A 26,044-nucleotide genomic window follows, 5' to 3' on the forward strand; every position below is an offset into this window, starting at 1 on the left:
TGAAATTACTAGGATGGAGTGATGGATTTTCTGTTTCCCCTGGTCCATGGTTCTCTTAGTTGTCCAAGCCTAATATTTACTGCCATTATGCCCTTAAATTAGAGACCTTTTACTTGATAGAGGGCCCAATGGGGCCTTAAGGTCTGAGTATATTGCCCCTGTATCAATTTCAAAGTTTATTGGGATCCCCTGACTTCAAAAATTACCCTGAGCTCGGGGAGAGGATCTGAGCCCCGTCTTTCTTAGTCATCCTCCAGAGTCAGAATGTCTGGCTGGTGTGGCTGTCTCTTTCTAGGGCACTCTTTGGCCCAGTGTCCCTTTTCATTTCAGTAGGCACATTGATCTTAGGCTAGGGGTGGCCTCTAGTGTGGGCCCAGATATCCCTTTCGGTCTCCATGTTTCTTAATTTTTGGCCTATTTTTTGTTGTGACCAGGACCTTAGTCAATGCCTTAGTCTGTCTTTTGTTTCTTTTATCCTCCCTTTGCTCCCTTCTCTTTCTCAGTTTCTCTCTAATAGTATACCTTCTCGGCTTCTCTGACTAAATGTCTCAAAGTCATATCTTGTAATCCATCTAAGCATTGTAACTTTCTTTTAATATCCAGGGCAGCTTGCTCAATAAAGGCCATCGTGAAAAATGCCTTTTGATCCTCTGCCTGAGGATCAAAAGGAGTATATCTCTATATGCCTCCATTATTCCCTCTAGGAACATAGAGGGAGATTCATCAGGCCTTTGCATAATCTCTCTTACCTTGGCCAAATTAGTTGGTCACCTAGCGGCCACTAAGATACCCGCTATTAGATCCCGGCGATAAGTGGACAGTTGCTACCTACCTTGAAAGGTGTTGGGGTACCATTTGTGTCGGTTCAAGGAAAAGCCAGCTTTGAATATGTTGGGAAGTTGTTGTCCGTCACCCATCTGGTCCAAGGATATTTTTTTCTAGCTTGCAGGAGGATCTCATTTGTTCCTCTGTCATGAAGAGAGTCCCTAGGAGGTGTGGGCAGTCATCCCAAGTAGGCTGGTGTGAAAACATTAATGAGTCAACCATACCTGAGAGCCGGGTGGGATCCTCAGTAGAAGGAGGATTGTTATTCTTCAAGTTTTATAGGTCTGAAAATGAGTAAGGCCAGTACTGGTAGGCTTGCACTTTTACTCCATTGCCTTCGTCATTCATTGGCCCGTAGGGACTGAGGTGGAGCATCACGGGAGTTCCAGGGTTTTCAATCATTTGGCGCTGGCGAGTTCCTTTAGCCCGGCAAGCTTCCTCCAGTGTAGGAGGAGCTTTGTGTGCCGCAGGGGAGTTATCTGGAGGGCGCTGGGCTGGCTTAACTTCCTCCAATGGCGGGGAGGCTGAGTCAGCAGCAGGGGAATAACTTAGAGGGTATTGGGGGTTGGGGTACAAGGGGAGGGGATAAAGAGGGGAAGGAGAGTCCAGTACAGTCAAATCATGTGACTGAGGGAAAACAGAGGGTCGAAGAGGAGGAGGAGCAGAGGGTTTGATAGATCGTGGGGGAAAGAGAAGGAGCGGGGGCAGGGGTAAGAAAAGGCTTCACCCATGGAGGAGGAAATTTGCAGGGGCCCTGCCAAGTTAAGATATATGGCTGTTGATTTGGATGGCTATGTGGCCCTGGCTGAAAGACCACATCACTGACTTTTTAAATTAGGGGAATTAGAAAGATACTTCTAGGGGCCATCCGAATCCAAAGGTGGGCCATTCTGAGGCACAGAGAACCTGCCAGGTCCAGGGTTTTACTGAAAGAGAAAGATTCTGAGCCCTTAAGCGGACTTTGGTGCAGTAATCAAGGCATTGAAGTACTCTGTCCCATAATAAAAGATACACAAATAGTAAAAGCAACAACACACGACACAGACAAGACAAGACAATAAAGACAGGAAATGGACGTCCAATACTGAGACCAGGACTGAGTAGCCGGCAAAACTTGATGGGCTGGCAATACCGAGTCTGAAACAAAATATCAATGAGTCAAAGAGACTATTGTTCCTCGATTTCCCGAGTCCTCTGTGGTGACCGCCAGGGATGTGGTCTGTGGCTCTGTGACACAACTGTCAGCCACCCTCGGAAAGAGCTCATGCTCTTCATCGACAGCCATTTTGCCAAGCCCTAACCTAAAACCTGAAACCAGATAGAATCACCTTACTTACCCCGAGAGGAGCCCTTTGGGATCTCTTGTCCACCGCTGTCAGATCTCGGTGGAACCACCATATGTAAAGGTCGGGCGAGAATCGGGGGAAGAGACCACCAAGAGACTGTCTCATGCAAAAGCAAAGGGTTTATTGGGGGTCCAGCATGCTTTGCCTCAGAGCTCACTTGAATAGAGCAGAGAGCCCAGAGAACAGCTTTAGCAGAGCTTATATACTTTCCTTTGAGAGCGCAGGGAGGGAAGTTTATTGATGGGTCTGGGCGAGTGAGCGGTTTGCGTGCACCCGGGTGAGGGAGTACATTCTGCAGTTTGGCAGTTGGGGACAGCACATTCTGGGAACAAGTTTAGCAAACATTTCTCAAGATTTCAACAGTGTTTTGTTAAGCATACAGAAAAACAGGAAGTGACAAGTACTTATTTTATTAACCTTTCACTACCGACTATACTTTGCCAGATTTCCTAATGTCTTTATTGATATGTGCTTTCCTACATATTTTCCAGAGTTCATCATTGTGACTGCCTCTTCACATGTGCTGATATTTACATACACTCTATACCTGAAACCCTATAGCTAAAGAACTTTTTGTCCAAATCCTATACTCACTCTCCTTTCTAAACCTAACAAATATCTTCCTAATCTTACCGACTATCCCTTTTTGACTAGAAGTTCTGTTTGACAATCAATCATCCAAGGTACAAGGTCTGATGCCAGACATGCCACTGACCAGCAGAAGCAGCTCAGGTGTCCGCGGGTGTGGAAGATACGTCTCACCAATTGGAGGAAGTGCAGAGCAGAGCCGCCACCAATGCCAGCAAGGTAGGCAGACCTGCGGCCGACAGGCAGGACAGGCCCTGCGGCCGGTCAGCGTGGTAGACAGATCACCCCAATTGGAGGAGTAGCACAGCCGCCGACCGCCCCAGCAATGGAGACTTTTCCACTACACAAGAGCAATATAAATATATAGGGGGAAAATTTCAAAAGCATAACAGTTTCACCAAGCAGAAAGTAACGCGAGCAGTATGAAAAGACAAGGAAAGAAAGGACCACAAGCAATGCAGGTTAACTCAACTTTAGAAGAGGTAGTAGGTGCAGCAGATGGAATGTCAGATAAAGAATTCAGGATATGCATGCTGCAGATGATCTGGAGTCTCAAGGAAGACATTAGACAGCAAAATCAGACAATGAAAGATCACTTCGACAATTAATTACATAAAAAGTCAAGTAGCCAAAGATCAACTACACAGGGAGATAGAGGTTATAAAAAACAAAAAAATAGAAATCCTATAAATGCAGGAAGCAATGAACCAACTTTAAAACACAATTGAGAATACTACCAACAGAGTAGAATACTTAGAAGATAGAACATCAGACATTGAAGACAAAGTATTTCAACTTGAAAAGAACATAGACAGATTAGCAAGACTGTTAAGAAACCATGAGCAGAACATCCAAGAAATATGGAATAACATAAAGATACCAAACTTAAGAGTCATTGGGATACAGGAAGGTATAGAGTTCCAAACCAAAGGAATGAGCAATCTATTCAATGAAATAATAAGAGAAAACTTCCCAGGCTTGAAGAATTAGACAGAATCCCAAAAGCTAGAATCCTACAGAACACCAAATGTTCAAAATCATAAGAGATCCATACCTAGACACATTATAATGAAGATGCCCAACATACAGAATAAGGAGAGAATTTTAAAAGCTACAAGAGAAAGGAAGCAGATTACATTTAGGGGTAAACCAATCAGGATAACAGCTGATCATTCAACACAGACTCTGAAAGCTAGACGATCCTGGAATAACATATTTTAAACACTGAAAGAAAATTCCAATCAAGAATCATGGATCCAGCAAAATTAAGCTTCAGGATGGAAGTTGAAATTAAAACCTTTCATGATAAACAAAAGTTAAAAGAATTTGCTGCTAGAAAACCATCTCTTCAAAACACCCTCGGCAAAACATTACAGGAAGAGGAAATGGAAAATAAAAATGAAAACCAACAGTGGGAGGTAGGACAGTAAAGGAGGGAAAATAATCAAGGAGGAAAACAAACCATGTTTAGTAACATAAATAAACAAATATGGCTGGAAGAACAACCCATATCTCAATAATCACCCTAAATGTTAATGGCTTAAACTCACCAATTAAGAGACACAGGCTACTAGAATGGATCACAAAACAAGAACCAACAACATGCTGCCTAAATGAGACACATTTGTTAGGAAAAGACATACATAGACTGAAGGTGAAAGGTTGGAAAAATTATATCACTCATATGGACTTTGGAAACAAGCAGGAGTGTCCATACTCATATCAAATAAAATAGATTTCGAGCCAAAGTTAATCAAAAGGGATAAAGAAGGACACTACATACTGCTCAAGAGAACCATACACCAACAAGACATAACAATCATAAATATATATGCCCCCCAAAATGGTGCAGCTATGTTCATCAATCAAACTCTTCTCAATTTCAAGAGTCTAATAGTCCACCATACAATAATCATGGGAGACTTCAACACACCTTTCTCACCACTTGACAGATCTTCCAAACAAAAGTTGAAAAAAGAAACTATAGAACTCAATAACACAATTAATAACCTATACTTAATTGACATATATAGAATATACCACCCAACATCAAGGAGTTACACTTTTTTCTCAGCAGCACATGGATTCTTCTAAAAAATAGATCATATATTATGACACATGGCAACGCTTAGACAATATAAAGGAGTAGAGATAATACCATGCATCTTATCTGATCATAATGGAATGAAACTAAAATCAACGATAAAAGAAAAAAGGAAAAATCATTCATCACTTGGAGAATGAACAAGAGGTTTATGAATGATCAATGGGTTATAGAAGATCAAGGAGGAAATTAAAAAATTCTTAGAGATAAATGAAAACACAGACAGAACATATCGGAATCAATGGGACACATTGAAAGCAGTTCTAAAAGGAAAATTCAATGCTTGGAGATAATTCCTTAGAAAAAGAAAAAACCAACAAATAAATGTTCTCATACTTCATCTCAAAATGCTAGAAAAAGAAGAGCAAAACAACATCAAAAGAAGTAGAAGGCAAGAAATAATCAAAATCAGAGCTGAAATTAATGAAATTGAAACAAAAGAAACAATTAAAAAAATTGACAAAACAAAAAGTTGGTTCTTTAAAAAATAAAAAAATTCTACAGACCCTTAGCCATGCTAGCGAAGAGCAGAAGAGACAGAACTCAAACTACTTGCATACGGGATTAAAAAGGCAATATCACAAGAGAAAATTCAGAAATACAGAATATAATCAGAAATTATTTTGAATTCTTATACTCCAATAAAATAGTAGAAGTGAAGTCATCAATAAATTTCTTAAGTCATATGATCTGCCCAGATTTAGTTAGGAGGATATAGACAACCTAAACAACCAATATCAATTGAGGAAATAGAAGAAACCATCAAAAGACTACCAACTAAGAAAAGCCCAGGACCGTATGGGTATAGAGTCGAGTTTTACAATACCTTTAAAGAGTAACTAATACCAATACATTTTAAGCTATTTCAGAAAAAATGCAAAAATCCTAAATAAAATTCTGGCGAATTGGGTATGAGAACATATCAAAAATTGTGCACCATGATCAAGGGATGCAAGGCTTGTTCAATATACGGAAATCAATAAATGTTATTCATCGCATCAATAGACTTAAAAATAAGAACCATATGATCATCTTGATAGAGGCAGAGAAAGCATTCAACAAAGTACAGCATCCCTTTATGTTCAAAACTCTAGAAAAACTAGGGATAACAGGAACATACCTCAATATTGTAAAAGCAATTTATTCTAAGCCTCAGGCTAGGATCATTATGAATGGAGAAAAATTGAACGCATTCCCTCTAAAATCTGGAAGAAGACAGGGATACCCTCTCTCACCACTTCTGTTCAACATAGTTCTCGAAACACAGGCCAGAGCAATTAGAAAGATGAAAGAAATTAAAGGCATAAAATTAGGAAAAGAAGAACTTAAATTATCACTATTTGCAGATAACATGATTCTATGCCTAGCAGACCCCAAAGGGTTTACAAAGAAACTCTTAGAGCTAATTAATGAATTCAGCAAAGTGGCAGGATATAAAATCAACATGCATAAATCAAAGGCATTCCTGTATATCAGCGAAAAATCCTCTGAAATAGAAATGAGGACAACCACTCCATTCACAATATCCTCAAAAAAAAAAAAAAATACTTGGGAATCAACCTAACAAAAGAGGTGAAAGACTTATACAATGAAAACTACAGAACCCTAAAGAGAGAAACAGAAGAAGATCTTAGAAGTTGGAAAAATATACCCTGTTCAAGAATAGGCAGAACTAACATCATCAAAATGGAGATATTACCAAAAGTTCTCTAAAGGTTTAATGCAATGCCAATCAAAATCCCAACGGCATTTCTTGTAGAAATAGGGAAAGCAATCATGAAATTCATATGGAAAAATTAAAGACCCAGAAGAGCAAAAACAATGCTAAGCAGGAAATGTGAATCAGGTGGTATAGCGATACCAGACTTCAAACTATACAACAGAGCAATCGTAAAAGAAACAGCATGATACTGGTACCTAAACAGGTGGGTGGACCAATGGTACAGAATAGAGGACACAGAAACCAATCGACAAAACTACAACTATCTTATATTTGATAAAGAGGCAAAAAGCATGCAATGAAAAAATGATAGCATCTTCAACAAATGGTACTGGAAAAACTGGAAATCCATTTGCAACAAAATGAAACTGAATCCTTTTCTCTCGCCATGCACAAAAATTAACTCAAAATGGATCAAGGAGCTTGATATCAAATCAGAGAAATGGCGTCTGATAGAAGAAAAATTTGGCTATGATCTACATACCGTGGGGTCTGTCTCCAAAGTCCTCAATAGGACACCCATAGCACAATAGTTAATAACTAGAATCAGCAAATGGGACTTACTCAAACTAAAAATTTTTTCTCAGCAAAAGAAACAATAAGAGATGTAAATAGGGAGCCTACATCCTGGGAACTAATCTTTACTCCTCAAACTTCAGATAGAGCCCTAATATCCAGAGTATACCAAGAATTCAAAAATTCAACAATAAGATAACAAATAACCCATTCAACAAATGGGCCAAGGACCTGAACAGTCACTTCTCATAGGAGGACATACAATCAATCAACAAGTACATGAAAAAATGCTCACCATCTCAAGCAGTCAGAGAAATGCAAATAAAAACCACCCTAAGATACCATCTCACTCCAGTAAGATTGGCAGCCATTATGAAGTCAAACAACAACAAGTGCTGGCGAGGATGTGGGGAAAAGGATACACTTGTACATTGCTGGTGGGACTGCAAGTTGGTGCAGCCAATTTGGAAAGGATTATGTAGATTTTTTGGAAAGCTGGGAATGGAACCAACAATTGACCCAGCTATTCACCTTCTCTGTCTATTCCCTAAAAACCTAAAAAAAGCATGCTACAGGGACACTGCTAAATCGATGTTCATAGCAGCACAATTCACAATAGCAAAACTGTTTAACCAACTTAGATTCCCTTCAATGGATGAATGGATAAAAAATGTGGCATCTATACACAATGAAGTATTATTCTGCATTAAAAAATGACAAAATCATATAATTTGCAGGGAAATAGATGGCATTAGAGCATATTATGCTAAGTGAAGCTAGCCAATCCCTAAAAACAAATGCCAAATGTCTTCTTTGATATAAGGAGAGTAACTAAGAACAGAGTAAAGACGAAGAGCTTGAGAAGATTAACATTAAACAGGGATGAGAGGAGGGTGGGAAAGGGAGAGAGAAGGGAAATTGCATGGAAATAGAAGGAGACCCTGAGGGTTATACAAAATTACATACAAGAGGAAGTGAGGGGAAAGGGAAAAATAATACAAGGGGGACAAATGAACTACAGTAGAGGGGTAGAGAGAGAAGAGAGGAGGGGAGGGGAGGGGAGGGGGGAGGGTAGAGGTTAGGAAAAACAGCAGAATACAACAGACACTAGTATGGCAATATGTAAATCAATGGATGTGTAACTGATGTGATTCTGCAATCTGTATACGGGGTAAAAATGGCAGTTCATAACCCAGTTGAATCAAAGTGTGGAATATGATATATCAAGAACTATGTAATGTTTTGATCAACCAACAATAAAAATACAAAAAAAAGAAAACTAACTTTGGTGAATGGTGCACAGGAATACTAATATTTCTATTGTAACTGACCCAGTTTAACATCAATGCAAGTAGATTCCTATGGGATATGATGTGTATTTTGATGTTCATTTTTATTCAACACTAATACATTACTATTTCTTCAGTTTATTCATATAATATTATATATATTTCATCCACAAGTTAGCAAATTTATCGTCATTTTTTTCAATTTTAATCACTTCCTGCTTCAGAACTCATGAATTCCTCAGTGTTCCTTGACTGGCCTTTTCATGAGACTTCTTTCCAAATACATTATTTTCGATTCCCATAATCACTTTTGAAGCAAAACTCACACAAACTTCATGATAAACCATACCCTAATATTAACATTAGGTGTATAACTGGTTGGAATGAATGATTGCATATCAATATAAGATTTCTTATATATTTTCAGATATCAATTCAATCCATTATTTAAAGTGGAACAAGTTATATTATTTATTGAAAGTAAGGTCTATTCATGCATTATCTGTATATTCATAGAAACATGATACACCTCTTTTTACCCCCAATACTAATTTATACGTCTTCAAAATACTGCTCCTAGAAATGGTGGAAGAAATAATCATGTCGCCTGATCTACATATACATTTTATCACAGTAATATTCTGGAAACAAAATGCAAAGGTCTCACTTAGGATTGTACCAAAGCCTAAATGGAAAGTGAACATGGATTACTAACAACTTCCATGTCCATGTTACCTAATGCTCTCAAATGTCAATCCATATTGATGGGCAACACCTACTACCTGTCTAAGTCCCTGTTTTCTTCCTAAATTCTGGCCATTCTCCAGAATACCCTCTTGGTTTTGGGTGTAAGATATGTACCACCTCCAATCTCTGTGACATGGCCATGTACTGGATACCTGAAAGGAATGGCCAGCATCTCAGAAATCTCAGATATCAGTGCGACCAGCAAAGTCTCTGTGGAGAAACCCTTCTTTGGGCCTTTTGCAAACCTATTGTTCTGTTGCCCTGAATATCAGGATGTCTTTGCCTCAGGCCTTTTGGAAGCCTGAAGAAAACAGTTTTCAAATGGAAATGAAGGGCATCACCTGTGTTTCTTTGCTTAATTGCTTTGGAAAGGATGTGTCTGAATCAGCCTCTTTGCCCTGTGTGAGGCTGTGGCTTAGATTCTCAGCACCTGATGGATCTAAAGAAAGATCCCATGTGTGCATCCAAAAGCAAATTGGCAAAAAGTACACTCATTGTGAATGAATTCTCATACCTTCCTCTGTTAGGATCCTGACCTCCATTAAGTGAGAATAGGGATCCTTTGGGCCAAATGAGTTCTTCAAATCTCAGCAGAGGTGCTTAGGTTTCCTCATGACTCAAATTCACATAAAGAATCTAAACTGCAGAGTCAGAAGGCTTCAAATTGGAAAAGCCGAGCAGTATTAATGGCAGGCCTATTTGATCACTCCTGGTTTACAGGAAGTGTGTCCAGGCCAACTTGACGTTAGGCAAATGAGGGGCAAGGGAGCTTATTTTGGACACTCTCTTGGGCTGTGCCCCTCATGGAAAACTCCAAACAGAAGTTATAAGGAGTGTCTATATGGAAGAAAAAGAGGACCATGTGAGAGTGTTTTGGTTTTAATTGTGGTCATTTGTGTGGCGGTTGAAAGAGATGACTGGGTCCACCTGGGCTTTAACTCTGGTGTGATTCCCCTTAGAGACTGAGTTCTGAAACTGATCTCAGAGAAGTATTGCCATGAATTGTGTTGTGATTTTAGGAGGCCACCGATGAGAGTCGCCCATGGAACCTGAGATCTAGGCCCAGGTTGGATTTCCACAGAACACTGGGAATCTCAGCCCGGATATTACATGAAATTATTCTTAAAGACTTGGCAGCCATATTTGAGTTTCAAAACACACATGGACCTCACATTGTATATCTCAATGGGCCTGGCTTCATGTGACATTTTGGCCACTCTTAGAGAAGCCTTGCCTGTGAGAGTGCTCCAGAGCTTTCATTGAAATTAGCTCTTCACCATTTAATGGTTCCTGAATTAATTGAATCCCTCAGAGCCTCAAACTTCATCCGTGAAAAATGGCTAGAAAATTACCATGAAATTTTTGATATTCCCATGATCAGCTGGCACTGGAGAACCTTTGGATGTCCTGTTTCTGATCCTGATTATACCAGACACTGCCTTGATTGACTGGGCTTCATGAAAACGGTGTAGAACAGATATACCAGTAAGTTGGAGCCTTGTGAGTAGTTGGCCTAGAGCAGTGGTTTGCAATTGTGTGATAGGACATCTGTGATGGGGCCATGCGGATCTGCCATTGGCTTCCAAATGGCTTGTGACTGACATGGTGCAACCAGCAGACGCATATATGTAAAGGCATCTTGTTATATGGAAAGGATTCAGTGCAATGTTCAGAATCATGTTGCAATTATAAAGGGGGCAATCTACGTGGGTAGAATCTTGGTTGGTGCATTCTCCTGCAGACCCTGACTCACCACACTTTAAAGAACTCCCTCCACCACTGTATTTCATTTTAACTCCTTGTATTTCGTGAAGCAAATACCAAACTCTCAGTGGAGCAGCGAGAAACACCAGGAAAAGTGGAGGATGACCAAGTGGCTTCACAGTCCACACTGAGAGACACTTAGACCCCAGTGGCCATAGTTTACCTACAAAGAGAGAATTCAGCACTGCTGCCTCATGTTCATTGGAAATAAGAAACATGTCCTCCAGGTCACATAGATGCAGACCCAGCTTTGATGGTCTCTCTACAAAGAAACTAAATCTCCTGACAACATCATATATTTCAAGTGCCCACCCTTAGGGGCAGTTTCTCAATAAGTATTTAGGCCAGCAGAGCTCCATGTTTGAGGAGTGTTTACCCTGTCCCTTACTTTTAGAAACTCCTCTACTACCTCCAAAGTTGTGAACTCCTGAGAATTTTCCATTCCTGATATATATTCACAGATTTAGTAACTCTTCTCCTCTAATTGTGTCTTCCTTGAGGAGAAGGTAATGTCAAGGCATTGTTCTGGATGAGAGTGGGAAGATTTTTGTGCAGCACATATTTTCATACACATTTTATTCAATTACCTATTTACCATTAGAAATACTGAATCCCTGACACTAACACATACCCTACTAGACTCTGACTACTAATTCTAATATGATGGAGAAAAATAACACAAACAGAATAGAAATACAAGCAGTTCAGAGGAGGCATGTTTTATAGTTGGAGTTGCCTTTTGCATGATATAGCGTAGCAGTTATAAATCTAGTCAATTATTTGTTGAAATAGTTCTCCATGTGTTTTTAAAGTTAACAAATAAGTGAATTCCTGTCCTTTTTTCTCTGTAGCCTATTCAGCACACGTATTTTTATATGCACATATAGAATCCTTCCAGGTATCACACGTACATGCTTGTGAGTTGGCTGACTTGGCAGATACAAATTGGAAGAAGAGATCACTCCTCCTAAACGCTGCTTGAACTGATTATTCAAATGTGAGTGAGCTTCCTAGTTGAACAACATTATACATAAATCCATGTTCAGTAAAATAAATATGTTTGTATCTGTGGATGATGTATATTTCATGGTGAATTTCGTTCGCATATATATTGCTATTTTTAATGTGTGTGTGTGTGTGTGTGTGTGTGTGTGTGTGTGTATACATATATATATATATACACTTTCAAGATTTTTCAAAATATCAAATATGTGTCCTATTATACACTCCCTAAACTCTTATAAATTTATTTGATGCTTGGGAGGAAAGATTTTAGAAGGGAAGGGAAGAAGTCAATAAAGACAATGAGAGTAGGCAGGTAAAATTCAAGGAAGGGGAAATAAGAAAATGGAAAAGAAATAAAAAGATAATAGAAAAAATAGAAAATAAAGAAAGAAAATGAATTTTTTAAAAAATGATAATGATAATATAAAATTAAAATTAAAATTTAAAAAAATAATAATAAAAAAATAAAAAATTAAAAAATTAAAAACACTTAAAAAAAAGTTAAAGAACAGCAACAAAAAATGAAAATGGAAGAAAACAAAAAAAACAAAAACAAAACAAAAAAAAACCCCAAATTAAAATAATAATAATAATAATAATAATAATAATAATAATAATAATAAATGCAGTCATAAATTGCAATGAACTTCTTTTCCAGTAGGTGGAGCTGTGCCCACTGGGCCAAGCTTCTCCTCTCAATAGGTGGAAACCAATCACTGTGCAGCAGCTCTTCCTCCCAGACTGGGTGGGTGTCCAATCCTGAGTGCCTAGGGCCTTCTCTTGTGTTTCCTCAAGCCAGGCCCTGTTCACCTGTGACACTCACCACAATACTGGCTACATGCCAGGTCTGCTGCCCCTGGGAGCCCAGTTTTCATGAACACCTGGGCACACTCTCCCTGTTTGTCTCCCTGAGACCCTAAGTTTGTAGAGTTTGGGCCTGAGAACCCCCAGCAAATTTGCTTGCCCTCTGGAAGCCATGCCCCCAGAAGCTGGAGCAAGAGACCTCAATTGTCAGCACTGGTGGGAGCGGTGGTCTGGAGGTCTGCGCCACGAGTCCCGTGCCACTCCTAATTCCCTCGGTTTGGCTATCACGCTCAAGGAAGAGCTGGGAGGGGCCCTTAAGATTTCCCCACAAGTTCGCAAATTTATAGGAATTTGTTTCACTTTCAATCACTTCCTGCTTCAGGACACATGTATTCTTCTATGTTTCTTGACTGGTCTTTTCATGAGACTTCTTTCCAAACACATTATTTTCAAATTCCATAATCACTTTTGAAGCAAAACTCACATAAACTTCATGATAAATTATAACTCTGATATTACCATTAGATGTATAACTGGTTGGAATTAATGATTGCATACCTATATAGGATTTCTTATATATTTTCAGATAAAAGTTCAATCCATTATTTAAAGTGGAACGAGTTATATTATTTATTCACAGTATGGTCTATTCATGCATTATCTCTATATTCATAGACGCAGTGTACACTTCTTTGTACCCCCAATACTAATTTTTACGTCTTGAAAATATTGCTCCCTGAAATGGTGGAAGAAATACTCATGTCACCTGATCTACTTACACATTTAATCACAGAAATATTCAGAACACAAAATTCAAAGGTCAAACACTTATGTTTGTACCAAAGCCTAAATGGAAAGTAAACATGGGTTACTAAAAACATCCATGTCCAGGTTGCCTAATGCTCTCAAATGTCAATCCTATTGGTGACTACCTATTTGTTTCTTCTTAAAATTATATGCTCAAACTCAACCCTACTGAAAATATCTAATCCTATCCCTCACTTTATACATTGCCTGATTTCATAATGGCTCTATTGCTATCTGTTTCCTACATATTTTCCCCACTTCATCATTGTGACTGACTCTTCACATGTGCTGACATTTACATTCACACTCTAATCGATAACCTATTGCTAATAAACTTTTGTTCCTAATCCTATACTCACTCTTCTTTGTAAACCTACCGACTATCTTTCTAATCATACCGACTATCCTTTTTTGACTGGATGTTCTCCTCTACATTCAATCATGCAAGGTACAAGGTCTTATGCCATTGTATATTGATTTATCTGAGACCTCTGTGCAGAATGTAATTCAATGCTAAGTATCACAATCAAGGGTCCAATGCCCTTCTGGGCTTCAAATGTTACCTACATTTCTGGTTTCATACTTATATTTCACATATATATTCTTGTAAATATCGCAGTTTCAAATACCATTATTCATTCTGCAGAATGATTCCTAAACCAAATCCAACATGTTATTGACGCTAAACATGCAGTGTTCCCTCAATCTAACTTTACAGAAGAGCAGGAACAGAGTTGGACTTACAATACAGGAATGTAGGGGATCTTCCACCTTCTGAGAACCTCAAAGGTCCATGCAGACATGATCCCTGGAAAAGAGGTAGGCAGCTTGAAGGACCTGAGAGAGCAAAAGTGATCTTCCATGGCAAAAAACCTTGTCAGGAAGAAGGGGTGTGTCTGAATCAGCCACTTTCTTCTTAATGTAGAGAAGATGAACCAAACCAGGCCTGTTTGGAGAGCTGTTCCCGTGTGCCTATGGTTGATATACCATTCTAACTTGTGACAGTGTCACAGGAATTAGGGGCAGCCTCCATCTCATGGGACCCTTGGAAGCAACTGTTAGGAAAAAGTTTTTGCCAAGGCATTGACCTCATTCAGTTCCTGAAGGAAGTGACCTACCTTACTTCTTTGGTGATGGAACTCTCTGAACTTGGGATCCAGGAAGCCAGGAACCCAGAGCCAGTCCCAGTCCCAGTCCCATTCTGCTCACTTGTTTAGTTTTAACAATGACAGATTCTGTCTTTCTTGGTACCTACTGATGTGAGGATGGCCAAATGCCAGGAGAGCTCTGAAGACGGGCCTTTCCTGAGTAAGTAAGTAGTGCCTCACTGCTGGCTCCTAACAACTTCACAGAGTTGGCCAAGGAGACCAGATCTGACACAGTACAGGCCATTTCGGGGGAACATAGTATGGCCCACCAGTCAGAGGACACTCTGTATATTCACAGACTTACTTGGGGAAAGGAGGTGCCTTTGTGTTTGTGGGTGTGAGTTTGTGGTTTTGTCTCATTTTCTGAGAATAGGTAGGAAAGGTGGTATGTCTGGCTTGCAGCGGACTGTTTCTAGATAGTCGTTTGACAAGGCGAGTGTTTCTATGTCTGTGTATCCCACTGTGTCCGTGGTTGTAGACATAAGAAAAGAGAATGCATCAATGTATGTGTCCTGTCTAGTAGAAAGTTTCCCAGCATTCATCCTGCCCAATTTATGACTGGACTGCAGGTTGCTTTATCGATGGGCAGCACCTACTATCTTCCTAAGTTCCAGATTTCTTCCTGAATTATGGCCAATCTGCAGATAGTCTCATGGTTTTGTGTCCAAGATAGGTACCACCCCAAGCTCTGTCACATGGCCATGTACTGAATAGCTGAAGGGAATGGCGATGATCTTAGAAAACTCAGATATCAGTGTGACCAGGTAAGTCTCAGTGGATAAACAATGCTTTGTGCTTTTTCTTACCTATTTTTCTGTTTCACCGAATGACAGGAAGGTCTTTGCCTCAGGCCACCCCTTTGTGAAGCATGAAGAAAACAGTTTTCATAAGGAAATAAATGGGCATCACCTGTGGCTCTTTGATTAATTGCTTTGAAAGGGATGTGTCTGAATCAGACACTTGGCCCTGTGTGAGGCTGTGGCTTAGATTCTCAGCACCTGATGGATCTAAAGAAAGATCCCATGTGTGCATCCAAAACCAAAATGGCAAAATTCAGTCATTGTGGATGATGTCTCTCTCCTTCCTCTATTAGTTTGCAGACATCCATCAAGTGAGTACAGTGATCCTTTGGGTCAAATGATTTCTTCAAAGCCATGCAGATGTGCTTGGGTTTTCTCATGATTCCAATTCACATAAAGAATCTAAACCCCACAGTCAGTAGGCCTCAAATTGGAGATGCAGAGCAGTAGTAAAGGCAGCCCTATTTGATCACTCCTGGTTCAAAGGAATGGTGTCCAGGCCACCCTGACTTTAGGCAAATGAGGGCCAAGGGAGCGTATTTTGGACACTCTCTTGCACTGTAGCCCTCATGGAAATCTCCAGCCAGATGTTATAATGAGGGTCTATGTGGAAAAAGATGAGGGTCATGTGGGAATGTTTTGGTTTCAATTGTGCTAATTTGTGTGGCGGTTGGAAGAGATGACTGGGTCCACATGGGCTTGAACTCTGGTGTGATCCCCCTTTGAGACTGAGTTCTGGAACTGACCTCAGAGAAGTATTGTCATTAATTGTGTTGAGATTGTAGGAGGCCACACATGAGAGTCACCCTTGAAATTTGAGATTGTGCCCTGGGTTGCTTTCCACAGAGCACTGAGAATCTCAGCCAGGATATCACATGATTTTATTCTGAAAAACTTGGCAGCCATAGTTAAGATTCAAAACACACATGGACCTCACATTTTAGACCTCAATGGGCCTGTCTTCATGTGACATTTTGACGACTCTTTGGGAAGCCTTGCCTATGAGAGTTCTCCAGAGCTTTCATTGAAATGAGCTTCCTCACCATTTAATGGTTCTTGAATGAATGGAAACCCCAAAGTGCCTCCAACTTCATTCTTGAAAAATGGATAGATAAACACCATGAAATTTTTGAAATTCCCAATGACAAGGTGGCACTGGAGAACCATTGGATGTCCTATTGCTGCTCATGAGTGTACCAGACAGTGCCTTGATTGACTGGGTTCCATGAAAATGGTGTAGAACAGAGATGCCAGTAAGTTAGAGCCTGCTGAGTAGTGGGCCTAGAGCAGTGGTGTGTAGGTGTCTGATTATACATTTGTGGTGTGGCCATGTGGGTCTGTTATTGGCTTCCAAATGGCTTGTGACTGACTTGGTGCAGCCAGCAGAAAATTATATGAAAAGGCATCTGGTTATATGGAGAGGTTTCAGGGCAATGTTCAGAATCAGGTTGCTATGGTCAAGGGGGCAAGCAATGTGGGATAGAAGCCTGGTTGGTGCATTCTCCTGAAGACCCTGACCCACCACAACTTACAGGACTCTCACCAGCACTGTGTCCCATTTGATATCATTGTATGTTGTGAAGCAAATACAAAACACCCAGTGCAGCAGCAAGAAACACCACAAAAATTGGAGGATTACCAAATGGCTTCAAAGTCCACACGGGGAGACATTTAGCCCCCAGTGGCCACAGTTTATCTACAAAGAGAGACTTCATCACTGCTGCCTCATGTTCATTGGAAAATAAGAAACCATATCCTCCAGGTCACATAGATGCAGAACCAGCTTTGATGGTCTCAGTACACAGGGAGCTAAAACTCCTGACAACAACATATACTTCAAGTGCCCAACCTCAGAGGCAGTTTCTCAAGAAGTCTTTAGGCCAGAATAGCTACATGTTTGTGGAGTGTTTACACTGTCCCTTACTTTTGGAAACTCCTCTACCACCTCCAAGGTTGTGAAATCCTGACCATTTTCCATTCCAGATATGTATTCACAGATTTTCTAACTCTTCTCCTCTAATTTTGTCTTACTAGGGGCGAAGATAATGTCAAGGCATTGTCCTGCATGAAAGTCGGATTTTTTTTGTAGCACATATTTGCATACACATTGGATTCATTTTCCTATTTTCCATTTGAAATACTTAATAACTGACACTAACCTATACACTACTAGACTCTTACTACTAATCCTAATATGATGGAGTAAATTAACCCAAACGGAATAGAAATACAAGCATTTCAGAGGAGGCATGGTGTATAGGTGGAATTGGCTTTTGCATGATAAAGTGTAGGTGTTATAAATCTAGTCAATTTTTAATTGAAACAGTTCCATGGGTTTTTAAAGTTAACAAATATGTGAATTCCTGCCTCCATTTCTCTGTAGCCTATTCAGCACATGTATTTTTATATGCACATATAGAATTCTACCTGGTACCACACGTACACTCTTGTGAGGTGGGTGACTTGGCAGATAGAAATTGTGAGAAGAGATCACTCCTCCTAAACGCTGTTGGAACTGAAATTTCAAACTATGGGTGAGCTTCCTAGTTGAACAACACTATACATAAATCCATGTTCAGTATAATGAATATTTTTGGATCTGTGGATGATATATATTTCATGGTGAATTTCGATTGGCATATTAATTGCTAATTTTTAATGTCTGTGTGTGTGTGTGTGTGTGTGTGTGTGTGTGTATATATATACACACACATTCTCAAGATTTTTCAAAATATAAAATATGTGTCTTATTATACACTCCCTAAATTCATTCATATTTATGTTGTCGATTTATAATCAAATTCTCAAAAGATTATTCTCAGAAATATTCATCCACCTGAAATACATATTTGTTTCCACTCCAGATATGTATTCACAGATTTTCAAACTCTTCTACTCTAATTGTGTCTTACTTGGGGTGAAGGTAATGTAAAGGCATTGTTCTGGATGAGAGTGAGAAGATTATTGTGTAGCATATATTTGCATACACATTGGAATCATTTTCGTATTTTCCATTCGAAATACTGAATCCCTGACAATAACCCATACCCTACTATTCTCTGTCTCCTAATCCCAATATGATGGAGAAAAACAACCCAAACAGAATGGAAATACAAGCAGTTCAGAGAAGGCATCCTGTATACTTGGACTTGCCTTTTGCATGATAAAGGGTAGGTGTTATAAATCTACTCAATTTTTAATTGAAATAGTTCTCCAGGTGTTGTTAAAGTAAACAAATATGTAAATTATTTTCTGCCTTTCTCTGTAGCCTATTCAGCACATGTATTTTTATATGCATATATAGAATCCTACCTTGTATCACACGTATATTTTTGTGACGTGGCTGACTTGGCAGATACAACTTGTGAAAAGAGATCACTCCACCTAAATGCTGTTGGAACTAAAAAATCAAACAATGGGTGAGCTTCCTTGTAGAAAAACATTATACGTAAGTCTTTGTTCAGGAAAATAAATATTTTTGCATCTGAGAATTCTATATATTTTATGATGAATTTCGATTGGCATATATATTCCTACATTTTAATGTCTGTGTGTGTGTTCTGTGTGTGTGTGTGTGTGTATGTATATATATATATATATATATATATATATATATATATATATATATATACACACTCTGCTGATTTTTTAAAATATGAAATATATGTATTTTATATGCACTCCCTAAATTCATTCATGTTCAAGAATGTGGATTTATTATCAACTTTTCACAAGATTATTGTCAGAAATATTCATCTACCTGAAATACACATTTGTTTCCTAGTACTGAAAACTAACTTCAGTAAATGGTGCTTACAAATCCTAATATTTGTACAGTAACTGACCCAGATTAACATCAATCAAGTAGATTCGTATGGGACATGATGTGTATTTTGACGTTTATTTTCATTCAACACTGGTACATTACTATTTCTTCAGTTTTTGCAAATCATACGATATATATTTTATCCACAAGTTCACAAATTCATAGGCATTTGTTTCACAATCACTTCCTGCTTCATAAAACATGTATTCCTCCAGGTTTCTTGACTGGTCTTTTCTTGAGACTTCTTTCCAAACACATTATTTTCGATTTCCATGATCACTTTTGAAGCGAAACTCACACACCCTTCTTGATAAACCATAACCTTAATATACCATTAGATATATAACTGGTTGGAATGAATGATTGTATGTCAATATAAGATTTCCTGTATATTTTCAGATATAATTTCAATCCATTATTTAAAGTTGGAACCAGATATATTATTTATTCACAGTATGGTCTATTCATGAATTATCTCCATATGCACAGACAAAGGGTACACCTCTTTGTACCCCCATTACTAATTTATACGTCTTCAATATGTTGCTCCCAGAAATAGTGGAAGAAATAGGCATGTCACCTGATCTACATATACATTTTATCACAGTAATATTCTGGACAAAAAATGCAAAGGTCACACTTAAGATTGTAGCAAGACTAAATGGAAAGTGAGCATGTATTACTAAACAAACATGTCCAGGTTGCCTAATGCTGTCAAATGTCAATCCTACTGGTCACTACATATTTGTTTCTCCCTAAGATTATATATTCAAACTCAACCCTGTTGAAAATATCTAATGCTATCACTTACTTTATACTTTGCCTGATTTCGTAATGTCTCTATTGATATCTGCTTTCCTAACTATTTTCCCCAGTTCATCATTGTGACTGGCTCTTCACATGTGCTGACATTAACATTCACTGTCTACCCGAAACCCTATTGCTAAAAAAAATTTGGTCTAAATCCTATACTCACTCTTCTTTCTAATCCTACCGAGAATCTTCCTAAACTTACCGACTATCCCTTTTGACTGAAAGTTATCTTCTACATTCAATCATCCATGGTACAAGGACCTAAGCAATTGTATATCGATCAATCTGACACATCAGTGCAGAACATAATTCAAAGCTAAGTATCCCAATCAAGGTCCCAATGCCTTTCTGGGCTACAAATCTTAGCTAGATTTCTGTTTTCATACTTATATTTCACCTATATATTCTTGTAAATATTGCAGTTTCCCAATACCATTTTTTATCCCGAAAAAAGATTCCTAATCCAAATCGAACCTGTTAGTAACTGTAACCATACACTGTTCAGTCAATTTAACTTTACAGAAGAGCAGGGACAGAGTTGGTCTTACAATACAGGAATGTAGGGGATCTTCCGCCTGCTGAGAACCTCAAAGGTCCATGCAGAAATGATTCCTTTAGAAGTTCTAAGCAGCTATGAAGGACCTAAGGGAGCAAAAGTCATCCTCCATGACAAACAACCTGGTCAGGATGAAGGGTTGTGTCCAGATCAGCCTCTCTCTTCTTAATGTAGAGAAGATGGACCAAACCAGGCCTGTGTGGAGAGCTGTTCCCAGGTGCCTAAGGTAGATATACCATTCTAACGTGTGAAAGTGTCACATGAAGTAGGGGCAGCCTCCATCTCATGGGACCCTTGAAAGCAATTGTTAGGACAAAGTGGTTGCCAAGGCAGTAACCTCATCCGGTTCCTGAATGAAGTGACCTACCTCTCTTCCTTGGTGATGGATCTCTCTGAACTTGGAATCCACGAAGCCAGGCACCCAGAGTCAGTCCCAGTTTCTTTCCCAGTGGGCTCAGTTGTTTGGAATAACCAAGGACAGAGTAAGTCTTCCTTGGTACCTACTGATGTGGGGATTGCCAATTGCCAGGAGAGCTCTGAAAAGGGGCCTTTCCTGAGAAAGCAGTTAGTGGCTCAACAATGGTTCCTGAAAACTTCACAGTGTGGGACAAGGAGACCAGATCTGAGAGAGGACAGGCCATTTCAAAGAAACATAGTATGGCCCACCAGTCAGAGGACACTCCAATTAGTCACAGACCTACTTGAATGAAGTAGGTGCCGTTGTGGGTGTGGTTGTGATTTTGTGGTTTAGTCTCTTATTCTGAGAATAGGTAGAAAAGGCTTTTTGTTTGGTTTGGAGTGGACTGTTTCTAGTAAGTCTTTTAACAAGCGATTGTTTGTATGCCTGTGTATCCCACTGTATCCGTAGTTGTAGACATTATAAAAGATAATGCATCAATGGATGAGTCCTGTCTAGTAGAAAGCTTTCCAACATTCATCCTGCCCTATTTATGTGTGGACTGCGGTTTCTTTAGGGATGGTCAACATCTACAATCTTCATAAGTTTCTGTTTTCTTCCTGAATTCTGGCCCCTCTCCAGAATAGGCTCATGGTTTTGTGTCCAAGATATGAACCACCTCCAAGCTCTGTGATATTGCCATGTACTGGATAGCTGAAGGGAATTGCGAGCATCTCAGAAAACTCAGATATCAGTGTGACAAAGAAAGCCTCAGTAGAGAAACCCTGCTTTGGGCCTTTTGCTTACCTATTTTTCTGTTGCTCTGAGTGTCAGGAAGGTCTTTGCCTCAGGCCACCCCTTTGTCAAGCCTGAAGAAAACTATTTTCAAATGGAAATGAATGGGCATCACCTGTGGCTCTTTGCTTAATTGCTTTGAAAAGGGATGTGTCTGAATCAGCCTCTTGGCCCTGTGTGAGGCAGTGGCTTACATTCTCAGCACCTGATGGATCTAAAGAAAGATCCCATGTGTGCATCCAAAACCAAAATGGCAAAAAGATCAGTCATTGTTTATGAAGTATCATGCCTTACTCTGATAGGTTTCTGATCTCCATCAAGTGAGAATAGGAATCCTTTGGGTTCAATGAGTTCTTCAAATCCCTTCAGGGGATAGCCCATATGTGCTTTGGTTTTCTCATAACTCCAAATCACATAAAGAATCTATACCTGACAGTCAGTAGGCCTCAAATTGCAGAAGCAGAGCAGTATTAAGGACAGGCTTATTTTATCACTCCTGGTTCACAGGAATGGTGTTCAGGCCACCCTGACTTTAGGCAAATGAGGGGTAAGGGAGCTTATTTTGGACACTGTCTTGTGCTGCACCCCTCATAGAAACCTCCAGCCAGAGGTTATGATGAGTGTCTATATGGAAGAAGGTGAGGGCCATGTGAGAGTGTTTTGGTTTTAATTGTGTTCATTTGTGTGGTGGTTTGAAGAAATGACTGGGTCCACCAGAGCTTGAGCTTTGTTGTGATTCCCCATAGAGACTGAGTTCTGGAACTGACCCCAGAGAAGTATTGCAATGAATTGTGTTGTGATTTTAGGAGGCCACACATGAGAGTCGCCCTTGGAAACTGATATCAAGTCCAAGGGTGGCTTTCGACTGATCACTGGGAATCTCAGCCAGGATATCACATGATTTTATTCTGAAAGACATGGCAGCCATAGTTGAGAGTCAAAACACACATGGACCTCACATTGTAGACCTCAATGGGCCTGGCTTCATGTGACCTTTTGGCTACTCTTTGGGAAGCCTTGCCTTTGAGAGTTCTCCAGAGCATAAATTGAAATGAGGTTCCTCAACATTTAATGGTTCCTGAATGAATTGAAACACACAGTGCCTCCAAATTCATCCTTGAAAAATGGCTAGATAAATACCCTAAAATTTTTGAAACTCCCATGACCAGGTGGCACTGTAGAACCTTTGAATCTCCTGTTGCTGATAATGAGTGTACCAGACAGTGCCTTGATTGACTGGGTTTCATGAAAATGGTGAAGAACAGAGATGCCAGTAAGTTGAGACTACTGAGTGGTGGGCCCAGAGCTGTGGTGCAATAAAATATCTTAGGTGGGGCCATGTGATTCTCCAGTTGACTTCCAAGTTCCTTATGGCTGACATGGAGCAGCCAGGAGACCCTTATATGTAAAGGCATCTTGTTATATGGAGAGGTTTCAGGGCAATGTTCAGAATCATTTTGTTATGGACAAGGAGGCAAGCTATGTGGGATAGAAGCCTGGTTAGTGCATTTTCTTGCAGACCCTGACCCACCACACGTGACAGAACTCCCTCCAGCACTGTGTCTCAGTTGAAGTCCTTGTATTTCGTGATGTAAATACCAAACTTCCAGTGCAGCACCAAGAAACACCACCTAAATGGAGGATGACCAAATGGCTTCACAGTCCACACGGAGAGACACTTAGCCCCCAGTAGCCACAGTTTACCTACAAAGACAGAATTCAGCACTGCTGACTCATGTTCATTGGAAAATAAGAAACCATGCCCTCCAGTCACATAGATGCAGACCCAGCTTTGATGGTCTCACTAGAAAAGAAGCTAAAGCTCCTGACAACAGCATATATTTCAAGTACCCAACCTCAGAGGCAGTTTCTCAAGAAGTCTTTAGGCCAGCAGAGCTCTATGTTTGTGGAGTGTTTACCTGTTAGACCAGGATGTAAGAATCAAACACTGACTCCAATTAAAATCAAATTAAAGCAAGCTTATTATTTCCACCGACTGGGCTGCGTCTTCCTCCCAAAATGGCGGGAAAAAGAGAGCAACCCCATCTTTCCTACAGCCCAGCTTTATTGCCCAGAAAGTTACACAAAAGTGGGGTTACAGATAACAGAACTCTGACAAGCATCACACTAATGGTAGTTTACATTTTTTTTTTTGCTAGCCCCAACATCAAAATTTATGAGGACCATTAGAGCCTCAGAGAGGGTCATTGTCTGGCCACGGAAGGCCAATATTTATGAGGTGTGACTAAATTTTCATAGACGGCTGCTATCTGGTCAGAGAGACATGCATGGGTGAGTTCAAGGCATGGGCAGGCATTCCAAGCAAGTTCAGAATTTGCAGTAATTTATAGTTAAGCCAAAACTATCTTTTCATGGCTTTGTGGCAAGATGGCTACCAATTTTAATAAAAGATAAGGTTGGGTCTATCATTCCCCTCTTTTCTTATGTGTCCCTTTTAAATCTTTGATAGGGTAGGGGAAGAGCACTGAGGAAATTTTAATCCCTCGGGTAACAGTCTCCAAATTTTTAGAATTCACCAAAAACCGGTCTCCCTGATATTACCTGACTTAATTAATTACTTATATTGATAGTATATTTATTTTTGGCTCCATTGGTGTAAATAGAGAGTTGTCTCTCATTTTGGCTTCTTTTGAGCTAAGAGAGGGTGACGTGAGGGTGCATGGTGTGAGGGACATTAGTTGCTTTTTTGAAGTCAGTTGAGGGACAAGAGTTGCCTTTTAGAGTCAGTTCGTTTTGAAGTCTGGTTGGGGAAGAAGAGGTTGTAAAGTCATCTGGGGATGGGTTCTTTTATGAGAGAAACAAAAAACATGAGTACTGAATAAATGTTGCAGCAGCTGGAACATGTCACTGTATGAAGTTTCCTCACCAGTCTTTAATATCCCCAGTTATCAGGACTGTCAATTTAATATTTAACATTAATTGTACAGTTGTCCCTCCCCATAAGATACAGTTTAATAATTTAATGTCATCTGATCTTGCAAAATCCTTTCACTAGTATGACCTCTGTGTCTAATAGAGAAATATTTAATTTTGTTATTCAGGGCTGGATAATTGTACTAGCAAACACCAAGCCTACCTGTGTAGGTTAGGAATATCTGTAGGCCTTAAACTAAAAACTTCTGCCTCTGGTAGCTCCTCTTGATAGTTTCTCTTTATAGTTATCAGGCATTCCTGTCTGAGAATCTTTCTTTGTAGCCCACAGTCTTACTTATTTTGGGAGGCTAACATAAAGTGTATACCTAAAAATATTATTATTATTATTATTATTATTATTATTATTATTATTATTATATAAATGCCCAGGCATGGCTCTATTTTGCTTTCAACTGTCTTTCCTAAGTGTTTAAGATGAAGCAGTCAAACTGACTTTTGTTTCTATCTATTGTTAACTTTCACCTGAGCTTATATGGGTGTCATTTCTGGGGAAACATGAGAGCAGCTTCTCAGTTCTGCTAGTGCCATTTGCGCTAGGTGGGTCCAGGTCTTGCTTGACCATGTGGCTTCCCTCGGAAGCATAAGGGATGTCTCCCTTCTCTCATGACTCTCCTCTTTGTAGCAAATGCACTGATTGGCTTCTGTTCTCCAGTGGTCTCATTAATCTCCCTGATCAGGAGGTTATGTGTCCCAGAGTTGCAAAGCTCTTAGAGAAGTCCCCTGTTCCCTGGATACAGACTGACTCAGAGGGCAAGAGCCAAATATTGGTTTTCTAGGGCCTTTTCCTTTAAATTTAATTTTAAATCCTAATCTGAAACAACCAGCAAATAAATTTTAACAGCCTTATATTAAGAGTACTGGACTTTAATGTCAATAACTTCATAATAATTTATTTTTTATTAATTGGGATGTTTTTATTCTGTCTGTCTTGTAGGTGATGACTTATTATCTTAAATTAACCCATGTTGTGTTCTTAAAGTAACACTTCTGTAAAACACCAACAGGGAATCATTAGATCACTTATAAGCAAATTAAAAAATAAAATTTTTTAACAAGAGTAAAAATACTTAGTTTGTGTAATAGCTACCTTGAAGTTTTTAGCTGAGTTATACATTATATCCCAAGTTTGAGATCCTAGTAATCTTGAGGAAAAAAAAAACAACTTTTGAACATAACTTTAAATGAAATAAAATCTGACCTACTGCTTTCGTAGTCATTCTCACATGCAGTAAGATGGGA

Source organism: Callospermophilus lateralis, chromosome 12 (assembly GCF_048772815.1).
Source record: "Callospermophilus lateralis isolate mCalLat2 chromosome 12, mCalLat2.hap1, whole genome shotgun sequence".
NCBI lineage: Eukaryota > Metazoa > Chordata > Mammalia > Rodentia > Sciuridae > Callospermophilus > Callospermophilus lateralis.